The sequence below is a fragment of the Amblyraja radiata genome, chromosome 6 (genome assembly GCF_010909765.2).
Source record: "Amblyraja radiata isolate CabotCenter1 chromosome 6, sAmbRad1.1.pri, whole genome shotgun sequence".
In the NCBI taxonomy this organism is placed as follows: domain Eukaryota; kingdom Metazoa; phylum Chordata; class Chondrichthyes; order Rajiformes; family Rajidae; genus Amblyraja; species Amblyraja radiata.
The window spans coordinates 86,221,715-86,234,874 of NC_045961.1; the positions used below are offsets into that span (position 1 = coordinate 86,221,715).

The window sequence follows — 13,160 nt, forward strand, 5'->3', positions numbered from 1 at the left end:
TCCAGAGATAGGCACAAAATGCTGTAGTAACTCAGCGGGTCAGGCAACATCTGCGGAGAGAAGGAATGGGTGGCCATTCGGGTGGAAACCCTTCTTCAGACTCAGCGATGCTGCCTGGCCCACTAAGTTATTCCAGCATCTTGTGTGTTTTTGTTTAAACAGGCATCTGCAGTTCCTTTTATGTACACGTTAAGTGATTGTGCTCACTAATTATGCAGCAACAGTTAAAGATATGAATAATAATCAAAGCTGGAATGATTATTTGTGAGGTATTGCATGTTTCCACAGTCTGCCTGTTACAGTGAGTGTCAGGAGCATAATCAGTTTTTAATTTTTTTTGAAGCGGAGTTGAAGGAAACAAGTGCGAGGGAGTTTACACCATCTGCGGCACCATCTGCTACTTCCTGGGTTCCTCCCCGCCCCTCCGCCAATCACACGGTGCATCTCCACTTACTGCACTGATACAACTTTGCTCTTTCTCGCCTTTAGTTTTAGTTATGCAGTGCAGAAACAGGCCCACCGAGTTCGCGCCAACCAGCGATCCCTGCGCACTAACGCTATCCTTCATATACTAGGGACAGTTACAGCAAGCCAATTAGACTACAGACCTGTACGTCTTTGGATTGTGGGGAGGAAGCCTGAGATCCGGAAGAAAACCCACGCAGGTCACGGGGAGAACGTACAAACTCCATACAGACATCACCCGTAGTCAGGACCGAACCCGGGTCTCTGGCGCTGTAAATCAGCACCTCTACTGCTGTGCCACCGTTTCACTGGACCATGGATATTTAACTCCAGTTTTTTGTGTCTATCTTCGGTTTAAACCAGCGTCTGCAGTTCCTATGTACACACGGATATTTGAGGCTTTTGAATAGAACTGGCAATTCATTGGCATTTAACTGCGGAACTATGCAGATCTTTACAATGTGAACTTCTTCCCATCAGGAAGCATACTATCTGGCTGGGCCACTCCAGTCTCTCATCAACTACTCAAGGCAGAGTCTTACGGACAGGAAGAGGCCATTTGGCTCATTAAGCTAATGCTGCCCTGTGAAAGAGGCTCCAATTAGAGCCATTCTTCCGCACGTTCCCCAGAGTTCCCAACTTTCAACTATTCCAGTATTTCCCCAGTTCATTTGAAAGTTCCTGTGAAACCTGCATCTCCTATCCTGTATATCAGCAACTTACTGCCTAAAATGTTCCCTCCTCCCACTCCTCCTTGCGGATGACACGAAGCTGGGGTGCAGTGTTAGCTGTGTGGAGGGTGCTAGGAGGCTGCAAGGTGACTTGGGTAGGCTGGGTGCGTGGGCAAATGCATAGCAGATGCAGTATAATGTGGATAAATGTGAGGTTATCCACTTTGGTGGCAAAAACAGGAAAGTAGACTATTATCTGAATGGTGGCCGATTAGGAAAGGGGGAGATACAACGAGACCTGGGTGTCATGGTACACCAGTCATTAAAAGTAGGCATGCAGGTGCAGCAGGCAGTGAAGAAGGCGAATGGTATGTTAGCATTCATAGCAAAAGGATTTGAGTATAGGAGCAGGGAGGTTCTACTGCAGTTGTACAGGGTCTTGGTGAGACCACACCTGGAGTATTGCGTACAGTTTTGGTCTCCAAATCTGAGGAAAGACATTCTTGCCATAGAGGGAGTACAGAGAAGATTCACCAGACTGATTCCTGGGATGTCAGGACTTTCATATGAAGAAAGACTGGATAGACTCGGTTTGTACTCGCTAGAATTTAGAAGATTGAGGGGGGGATCTTATCGAAACTTACAAAATTCTTAAGTGGTTGGACAAGCTAGATGCAGGAAGATTGTTCCCGATGTTGGGGAAGTCCAGAACAAGGGGTCACAGTTTAAGGATAAGGGGAAAATCTTTTAGGACTGAAATGAGGAAAACATTTTTCACACAGAGAGTGGTGAATCTCTGGAATTCTCTGCCACAGAAGATAGTTGAGGCCAGTTCATTGGCTATATTTAAGAGGGAGTTAGATGTGGCCATTGTGGCTAAAGGGATCAGGGGGTATGGAGAGAATGCAGGTACAGGATACTGAGTTGGATGATCAGCCATGATCATATTGAATGGCGGTGCAGGCTCGAAGGGCCGAATGGCCTTCTCCTGCACCTATTTTCTATGTTTCTATGTTTCTAAAACCTAATTGACTTCAGATATTCAATTCTCCTCTCTCCACAGATGCTACTTGACCTGCAGAGTATTTTCTGGCACAAATAGACACATGGTGCTGGTGTAACTCAGACTTCTGAAGAAGGGTCCTGATCCAAAACGTCACCCATCCTATTTCTACAGAGATGGTGCCTGACCTACTAGGTTACTCCAGCACCTGGTGTCTATCTTTGGTATACACCAGCATCTGCAGTACTTTGTTGCCACACAAGTATTTCTGGTATTTGGGGTTTCTCTCTCCTCCTCCCCTATCTGGTTCTTCCACTGTTCCTCTTCAATCCATGTGCTCTGGACACACACCTCCTTGCCCCTGTAGATAATTTCCCTTCTTTACCCAATTACTTTGGGATTAACTTCTATTCCCTTTCCTCAGACTTGAAGTCGAACATCAACAGTGTTTTCAGTCTTTTCTATCTGGGATCGTGCTGCTGCCTCACAATTCCAGCAACCCAGGTTCAAACCTGACCTCAGGCGATTTCCGTGCGGAGATTGCATATTCTCCCTGTGACCGCATGGGCTTCCCCCGGGTGCTCCAGTTTCCTCCCACGCAAAATATCTTTGGATTAGGTAAATGCAAAATATTCAAACGGCCAGTGAGAGAGAATAAGTTGCAAGGGGGCTGGCAAAAAGATAGAGGGAAAGGGTCTGATGAGATCATTCTGCTGTGAGCTGGCATGCACCCAAGGGGCGGAATGGCTGCCTTCAATATTGTAGAAAGGAATGTGCAGGAAGGAACTGCTGATGCTGGTTTAAACCGAAGATACTGTAGACACAAAAAACTGGTGTAACTCAGCAGGACAGGCAACATCTCCGGAGAGAAGGAATGGGTGACGTTTCAGGCCGAGATCCTTCTTCAGTCTCGACCCGAAATGTCACCCATTCCTTCTCTCCAGAGATGCTGCCTATCCCGCTGAGTGACTCCAGCTTTTCATGTCTATCTTTTGTAGAAAGGAATTGTATGAAGTGCCTCGACCCTGAGATGTTGCAGTAAATCTTCTCATACTCGCTTCAAGACATTTAACCTCTACCAGACCTGGTCAACATCTTGCAAGATCCAGGGAGACGTAACTTTCAAACCCCACCTGCAACTGGGTCTATCATCGCAGCCCACTCAACAACAAAGCCCGGCTGTGTGAAGAGTAGGGATTTTCCAGGGGCCGCCCAAAGTGGTTTGCAGGGAAATGGGGCAACATGGGACTGATGGAACTGCCGTACCAACAACCAGCAAAGTCATAATGGGCTGAATGGTCTCATAGAAACATAGAAATTAGGTGCAGGAGTTGGCCATTCGGCCCCTCGAGCCTGAACCCCATTCAATATGATCATAGCTGATCATCCAACTCAGTATCCCGTACCTGCCTTCTCTCCATACCCCCTGATCCCCTTAGCCACAAGGGCCACATCTAACTCCCTCTTAAATATAGCCAATGAACTAGCCTCAACTACCTTCTGTGGCAGAGAATTCCAGAGATTCACCACTCTCTGTGTGAAAAATGTTTTTCTCATCTCGGTCCTAAAAGACTTCCCCCTTATCCTTAAACTGTGGCCCCTTGTTCTGGACTTCCCCAACATCGGGAACAATCTTCCTGCATCTAGCCTGTCCAACCCCTTAAGAATTTTGATAGTTTCTATAAGATCCCCCCTCAATCTTCTAAATTCTAGCGAGTACAAGCCGAGCCTTCCAGTCTTTCTTCATATGAAAGTCCTGACATCCCAGGAATCAGTCTGGTGAACCTTCTCCGTACTCCCTCCATGGCAAGAATGTCTTTCCTCAGATTAGGAGACCAAAACTGTACACAATACTCCTGGTGTGGTCTCACCAAGACCATGTACAACTGCAGTAGAACCTCCCTGCTCCTATATTCAAATCCTTTTGCTATGAATGCTAACATACCATTCGCTTTCTTCACTGCCTGCTGCACCTGCATGCCTACTTTGAATGACTGGTGTACCATGACACCCAGGTCTCGTTGCATCTCCCCTTTTCCTGGTCGTCCACCATAGTCTCTGACTATGATCTGTAATCCTATAATCTGATCGTCTCCATCCTGCTCTTCACAGCATCTCATTGTATTTCTCATATTACCACGATGACTATGGTTCACTGAGTGCAAACTCTGATGGAAAGAGCACTTTGAAATACCGAACCTTGTCACGACATGCGAGATTTCCTTTGATTTATCTTGGCTTCTCCTCCGTGTCCACTCATCACCAACCTTCTACCCCCACAAAATAAATTCCCCTCATTAATTGGAGGCACAGGAGACTGCACATATTGGTATATGGAGTAACAAACAAACTGCAGGAGGAACCCAGAGGCTTAGGGCACATCCGTGGAGGAATAGGCATGGTCAATGCTTTGAATCGAAATTTGGCTTCGGGAAACCTTGCATTCTTCTCATTTATTGTTTCAACTTCGAACATCTCTGATAAAATGTCTTTCAACCTCCTCTGCTGGAAGAACACCAGTCCTAGCTCCCAGGTTTGCCACAGGACTGAGCTCCCTCATCCTCGGAGCCAGTCCAATGATCTTGTCCACACAATCGCCGAGGAATAATGTCAAACAACAACACTCTATGACCCTCTGCCAATAAACAGAGAGATGGCAAACTTTAGACTTTGGACTTTAAAGATACAGACCCTTCGGTATAGATAGGTCCGTGTCAACCACCGATCACCACATACACTAGCACTGTTGTACACAAGTGGGACAATTTAACCAAAGCCAATTAACCAACATAACAATACGGCTTTGGAGTGTGGGAGGGAACCGGAGCACCCGGAGAAAACCCAGGCAAGACGTACAAACTCAGTACAGACGGCACCTGTAATCAGGATCAAACTCAGGTCTGAAGTCGTCCTTAGAGTCATAGAATCAAGCAGCTGGGAAACAGGCCCTTCAGCCCACCAGTCCTTGCCAGGTACCAAGTACTTATCTATACTAATCTATTTTCCAACAGTCACTCTTAGCTTCGACGCCATGGCGATTCAATTTCTCAATCATGCTAAATGCTGAGAGAGTCTCTGGCAACCCACTCCCTCAGGCAATGCATTCCAGCTTCCAGGCATCCTCTGGGTAAAGAGAATTCTTCTTTAGATCCCCTCTAAATCCGCTATTCTGCAGATTAAACCTGTGTCCTCTGCTTACAGATAACTCTGCTGTTGGGAAAAGCTCCCTGCTGTCTACGCTATCAATACCCCTCATAGTTTTATTCACCTCTGTTAATATCCACCCTCAGGTTCTTTTCAGTTGTACAGGGTCTTGGTGAGACCACACCTGGAGTATTGCGTACAGTTTTCCATTCTTGCCGTAGAGGGAGTACAGAGAAGGTTCGCCAGACTGATTCCTGGGATGTCAGGACTTTCATATGAAGAAAGACTGGATAGACTCGGTTTGTACTCGCTAGAATTTAGAAGATTGAGGGGGGATCTTATAGAAACTTACAAAATTCTTAAGGGGTTGGACAGGCTAGATGCAGGAAGATTGTTCCCGATGTTGGGGAAGTCCAGAACAAGGGGTCACAGTTTAAGGATAAGGGGGAAATCTTTTAGGACCGAGATGAGGAAAACATTTTTCACACAGAGAGTGGTGAACCTCTGGAATTCTCTGCCACAGAAGGTAGTTGAGGCCAGTTCATTGGCTATATTTAAGAGGGAGTTAGATGTGGCCCTTGTGGCTAAAGGGATCAGGGGGTATGGAGAGAAGGCAGGTACAGGATACTGAGTTGGATGATCAGCCATGATCATATTGAATGGCGGTGCAGGCTCGAAGGGCCGAATGGCCTACTGCTGCACCTATTTTCTATGTTTCTATGTTTCTATGTTTCCCAGCCCAACCCATCCTGTCTCTCCTCATAACTGAAACATTCTGTCCCAGACAACATCCTGGTGAAACTCCTCTGCTCCCTCCCCAATGCGATCTTTCCCATTGTACGGTGACCAAAACTACAGGTGTGGCCGAAGTAATATTTTATAAAATTATACCATAATCTCTCTGTACTTAATTTCATGCACCGGCTAATGAAAGCAAGTATTCCATGTGCCTTCATAACCACCTTTTCTACCTTGGCTACTGTGTTGAAGTATCCTTTGATTCATAAACATAGGTACCTCAGTTCCATTGCATTTCCCAGGGGCCTATTGTTCAATGTGCATACCCTATATTATTAGCCCTTTCAAATTGCATCACCTCACATTTTTCCAGATTAAATTCCACACTCTGTTATTCTGCCCCTCCTTCCAACTCATCAATCACATTCTGCAGTATAAGATTATCTACCGCACTGTCAACAACACCACTAACGTCAATATCTCCAAATTCACACCCAGGTTTGTAATATGTACTAGACCAAGTGCAGACCCGTTGGGTCTGTTCCCCCAACGTGTGGTTGCGGGGAGGGGGGGGCGGCAACATGCGGCGTCACACACACTAACTACCTCCCCGCGCACACACGCTAACTATCCCCTTGATATTATATTAATATTATTAATTTGCTCCTTTTACCCCTAACGGCCCTATCTACTGACGCATAGCCCCCAACTCGCAGGCGCTTCTAGAGAGGGGGGGGTGGGGGGTGGGGGTAGAGAGTGAGGGCAGAAAGAGAAGGGGCAGAGACAGAGAGAGAGGGGCAGAGTAGGGGGTGCTGTCCTGTGCATGGCTGCCCAGCCAGCAGCTGTCTGTCTCTTCATCTTTTATTTTTATTTTGGTTAGTTAAGTGTTTTGTTTGGAGGTCTAGACTTTTTTATGTGGGGGGGGGAGGGGGGGGTAGGAGGAAACTACCTTTCAGGGTCCCTACCTGGTCGGAGAGGCAGCTTTTCTCCGGGCTGCAGCTTTGACCCGTCCTCACGGCCTACCAGCGGGCCTGGAGCGGCGTTTCCTGTCGGGGACCGCCCAGAACCTCGGCTTCGGCGGCGGCACTGCGCTGGGTCGCTATTGCGGAGCGGGCGATGCCTTGCCCGGGTCGCCGCGCTGGAGCTCCGGTGAGCTGAGGATCGCTGGGGAAGACATCGCGGAGCTGCGGGACTGTGGAGCGACCAGCTGCGGGCGGCGGCGCTGAACTTTACACCGGGAGCCTGGGATCTCTAGATGAGATCGCCAGTTGTGGAGCTCCAACCGGCGCGGCCTTGTTGGCTTCGGAAGCCGCGGCCTCCAGTGCGGAGGCGGCCGTTCCAGGGTTCCCAAGCCGCTGGGAGGACTCTCCCGACGCCGGAGCAACATCACCCGGCGAGAACGGCCTGGAACATCGGGCCTCCGTGGAGGCAACTGTGGAGGCCTCAATGGGCCCGACTATGGGTGAACTGCGGTTGGGGACTGGACTTTGTGCCTTCCCTCATGGTGGGAGCCATTGTGGGGGGATGTTCTTTGTGTTTAAGACTCTTATTGGTGTTATGTCTGTGTTCTTTTTTTTGTGTGCTGCAAAATGGCAAAAAGCATTTCACTTCACTACACCTGGGTGTATGTGAATGTGACTAATAAAATACCTTTGATACTTTGAGACAGAGAGAGGGGCAAGAGACAGAGGGAGAGGGGGGTGGAGGGGAGGAGAGGGAGGGTGGGAAGGGAGGCGCGGAGTAACGAATCAAATGCAAAATGCCATACACCCATACACACACACACAGTGGTTTAAAAGTATATAGATAGATAGATAACAAGCAGAAAGGGTCTCTGAACCCATACCTGTGACACACCACTGCTCACAGGCTTCCCATTACAAAATACAACCCTTGGCCATCGTCCTCTCTCGAAGAAATATAATTCTGAGATATATCTCATGTTGGAAGTGATGCAGTACTTGATACTGCAACAGGTCCGAAGAAGGGCCGACCCAGAACGTCACCTATTGCTTTTCTCCAGAGATGCTGCCTGACCCACTGAGTTACTGCAACCTTTTGCGTCTATCTTCGGTATAAACCAGCTTCTGCAGTTCTTTCTTACAATGTTGTGATACTGTTTGGTATCTTCCCCGCTGTACTTCTTAAAATCTAACCTTACTCAAACTAATGATCCCTGTTGCATGTTCTTTGAAGTCCTGAGATTTTAATGGTTCTCATTTAGCAGATAAATCCTCTGACAAATTACCGCTGGAGTGTTATTGCACTGATCTTCACCTCCAAAGGAAGGACAAGTATAAATCCCAGCTTTGGCCAAATCCCAAAGGTTCATTCTCTGCGCACGGATCTGGGTACACAACTCAGGAAGGATGTCATGGGTTCAGAGAAATATTTACAATGGCGACGCTGGAAGAGCTGCTGCCTCACACCGCCAGATCTGGGTTCAATCCGAACCTCCGGTGCTGACTGTGTGGAGTTTGCATGGTCTCACTGCGACTGCATGGGTTTCCCTCTGTGTGCCCTGGTTTCCTCTCACATCCCAGAGATGTGTGGGTTTGAAGACTAATTGCCCCTAGTAAAGAGTGGATGAGAAAGTGGGATAGCATGGGACTAGTGTTATCGATAGTTGGTGTGGACTCGGTGGGTTGAAGGGCCTGTTTCCATGCTGTGAACTCTAAACTAAACTGGAGAACCTGGGTCACCTCTGGTCTCCTTGGAGCAGAGAAGGTTGAGGGGAGATTTAATGGAAATGCTCAAAATTTGGGGAGGCTATTGAAGTAAACCAGGAAAAACTGCTTCCACTGTGGGACAGATATTGCCCAGTGGGTACAGAGTGTCAGAACAAGGGTATGTTTTTTTGCAGGGAGTCTGGTACACGCTTCCTGAAAGGACAGTAAAAATAGATTCAACAGGAGCTTTCCTTCCAAGACTGGAGAATTGAGGTTTATGGAAATGGGGAGAAATATTGATTGAAGAAACTCATGGTAAAAGGGAAGGATAATCCCCCTCATTGGTTAGGGGGACAAACAGGAAGAGAAAGTGAAAGAGAGGAATGGAAGATAGAAAGAGAAACAGAGAGATGGACAGACGAGAGTTGAGAGAGTGAGAAATAGATCTTCAGGAGAGAGGAATGTTGGAAGAGAGAATGTGAGTGAGAGATAGAGAATGAAAAAAGAATGGGAGAGAGAAAATAGAGAAGGCAGAGAGAGAACATGGAACATGTTTCCGATGTTGGGGGAGTCCAGAACAGGGGCCACAGTATAAGAATAAGGGGTAAGCATTTAGAACGGAGATGAGGAAACAATTTTTCACACAGAGAGTTGTGAGTCTGTGGAATTCTCTGCCTCAGAGGGAGGTGGAGGCAGGTTCTCTGGATACTTTCAAGAGAGTGCTAGATAGGGCTCTTAAAGATAGCGGAGTCAGGGGATATGGGGAGAAGGCAGGAACGGGGTACTGATTGTGAATGATCTGCCACGATCACATTGAATTGCGGTGCTGGCTCGAAGGGCTGAATGGCCTCATCCTGTACCTATTGTCTATCGTCCATAATACAGCATAGGAACAGGCCCTTCGGCCACTGTCTGTTGAACATGAAGCCAAGACCCAACTCTTATCTGCCTGCACATAAATATATTTTTCCATTCCTTGTATATCCATCTGCCTATCCAGAAGTCTTTAAATGCCACTCTATTATCAACCTCCACCACCACCCCAGCTGCACCTTCCAGGCACGTACCAGCCTCCATGTACAAAAAAAACGTGTCCCACACATCTCCTTTAAACTTTGCTGCTGTCACCTTAAAGCTATGCTTTCAGAGGGTGAGAAGTAGCCACTGAGGGGGAGTGAAAGGCAGAGGTACAGAGAGTGTGAGGAGAGAATGAGAGAGTGAAGAGAAACTGGGATACTAAACTGGGTGGCACGGTGGTGCAGCGGTAGAGTTGCTGTCTTACAGCGCCAGGGACCCAGGTTCGATCCTGATTACAGGTGCTGTCTGTGTTGAGTTTGTACATTCTCGCTGTCACCCCGTGGGTTTTCTCCGGGAGCTCAGGTTTCCTCCCACACTCCAAAGACGTACAGGTTTGTAGATAAATTGGCTTCGGTAAGAATTGTAAATTGTCCCTAGTGTGTAGGATAGTGCTAGTGTACGGGGATCGCTGGAAGGTGCGGTCTCGGTGGGCCAAAGGGCCTGTTTCCACGTTGTATCTCTAAACTAAAGTACACTAAAAATGAGGGAGAGGAATGATGAATTGCCATTTCCCTTCCTTCGCCCATGGAATGTTGGTCAGTGCCAGACATCTGCCCGTACACAGAGACCAAAATACAAACAAGGAACAGGAGGCAATTACTTGTGGCTGACATTTTCTACCTTTGCACTGGCGGTGAGTGAGTGTTAATGAGATAGTGCAATTCTGTTTGTTTTTTTTTTAGACTGTTTTAAGTCTGATGAACTCTTCCATCTTTCATGGAACAGCTCCGATTAGAGGTCAGTGACCTGAAGCTTTAATTTTGTTTCTCTGCCCACAGATGGTATCTGAGCTGCTATATTGCCAGCATTCTCCATTTATATCTTAGTCTCTGCGTAGTGTAGCGAACAAGTGCTGGACCCTGATCATCAAAGCTCTATACTCTTTTTCAGTGATTGTGGTTAAACTAGCAATTCACCATGAAGTGCAATTGGGAAGCTGTCAGATATATTTCACATAAATCTGCACTCTTCGTTTGCCCATTAAATGTATCATTCAATTGATTTGTACAAAATGAACACTTTATCTTCATTGGACACCACCCTATTCGATATTTTAATCCACATCATTGAAATCTGCCTCTTATTCATATTTTTATCCCCCTAGAATATTTAGCGATTGTTTTTATGTTTCCTGAAGATGCTCCTCAGAACTAGCAACGTGATCTAGTCAGCGGCAATATTCCAGCAAAATGATGCTTCTTGGCGATAGAGCTAAATTATAAAGAGGTGTGGATCGGAGATAAAGCTGCCTTGGAATGGAATTGGAAACCATTGAAAGGAGCCCAGTGGGGTGTGAAATGCAAAAGCTGCAAGCCGCAGAAGATTTTCGCGAAAGACCTTTGGGTTAGGAACTGTTTTTTTTTTCACTCTCTATGCATCAATGGATTGATGTAAGCTATAAATAACCTGCATTTACTTTGGGAAATATATGGTTTTGAAAATATTCTGCAATGTCTGTGCCAGCCAAACAAAAGGCAGCATTCTCCAAATGGAAAATCAATGCAAAGGAACTCAACAGGCTGGATTGAAAAGTGTTTTTCTGTGCAGCAAAATCAAATGCTGCCTTCTCCCCCCTCCCCCCCCCCCCCCCCCCCCCCTCCCCATCCCCTCTCCTCCACCCTGTGTTGCTGGATGGCTCCCCTCAGTGTTAAAGTCCCCATCCTTAATTAAACATAATCTCTTGCAACCCTGCAAACCCCCCAGACTGTGGTACTCCTCCAATTCTGACTTGCTCACCCTGGCTTTAATAGTCCCTCCACAAGCAGCCATGTCTTCTAAGTATACAACCACTTGTATTATCTGAGCTGTTCACCCTCTCTATCTCTCTTCTTCTAAAGCTCTTTAAAATCTACAAAGTAAATACCAAGTTCTCATGGAGGGAGCAGATATTCTTAGAAACATAGCAACATAGAAACATAGAAAATAGGTGCAGGAGTAGGCCATTCAGCCCTTCGAGCCTGCACCGCCATTCAATATGATCATGGCTGATCTTCCAACTCAGTATCCTGTACCTGCCTTCTCTCCATACCCCCTGGATACCTTTAGCCACAAGGGCCACATCTAACTCCCTCTTAAATATAGCCAATGAACTGGCCTCAACTACCTTCTGTGGCAGAGAATTCCAGAGATTCACCACTCTCTGTGTGAAACATTTTTTTCCTCATCTCGGTCCTAAAAGATTTCCCCCTTATCCTTAAACTGTGACCCCTTGTTCTGGACTTCCCCAGGGAATGATAGATCAGCCCGATTGAATGGCAGAGTAGACTTGATGGGCCGAATGGCTTCATTCTGCTCCTATGACTTATGAACATGAACTTCTGATGAAAACACAAACGGAAAATGAGGGAGATTCTCGACAGGTCAGGCACTTCCTGTGGGGGGAGGCACACAGCCACGATGAAGCCAGGTTTACACTCTGCCTGATACTTTAGTTACTTTACTTTGGAGATACAGTGCGGAAACAGGCCCTTTGGCCCATAAAGTCCATGCCAATCAGCGATCACCCCGTATACCGACACTATCTTATACACGAGGGACGATTTACAAATTCACCGGAGCCAATTAACCTACAAACCTGTACTTTGAAGTGTGGGAGGAAACCAGAGCACCTGGAGAAAGCCCATGCAGTCACAGGGAGAACATACAAACTCCATTCAGACAGCACCCATAGTCAGGATTGAACCCGGGTCTCTGGGTGCTGTAAGGCAGCAACTCTACCACTGCGCCACTTTCCACCAAAGGTTTGATGTTTTCGGCCATTTCTGAGGCTTTCCTCAGATCACCAACGATGCCTGTGCTTAATATTTGGATCATCTGCTGACATTAATTGAGCTCTTTGCTTTTAATAAGAAAGCTCTTCTCGACCAAGTCTTAAGAGGATTTCACATTGTAAAGGACCCATATTTGCAATGTATAAGAGACAACTATTACTGAGCAATTGTCCCCCCCCCCACCCCCCACCCCCCCCCCCACCCCCCCCCCCCACCATGTTGCCACAAAGCAGAGGATGAAAGCTTCCCTCATCCCTTTCCATTTCCCTCCAATCACGCCCTTACAGTGAATTCTCCAATCTATGGAGAGAATTTCTCCATCTTTCCATCATTTATCACTAGCCATCTGCCAATGGGAACAGCTTTTTTCAACTAAAACAGTTGAGATCTTCAACACCACTATCAAATCTGTCTGCTCTGAGGAGAAGAGCCCCATCTTCTCCGGCCTTTCCTCAGTCTCATCAAATCTAAAATACACTAATATTCCCTGAAAATCTCAAATTGATGAGCTTTTGATGGTTCTGGACCTGCACTCGCTGGAATTTAAAAGGATGAGGGGGAGACTCATTGAAACTTACCGAATAGTCGGGATAGAGTGGTTGTAGAGAGTATGTTCCCACAC

The 13,160-nt window shown here is 46.9% G+C and overlaps 1 protein-coding gene across 2 annotated transcripts in view; it reads right to left on the reverse strand.

The window, feature by feature from the left end:
- The window catches only part of fgf14 (fibroblast growth factor 14), a 469,680-nt gene that overhangs the window by 101,318 nt on the left and 355,202 nt on the right, over nucleotides 1-13,160 (reverse strand). The window lies entirely within an intron of this gene.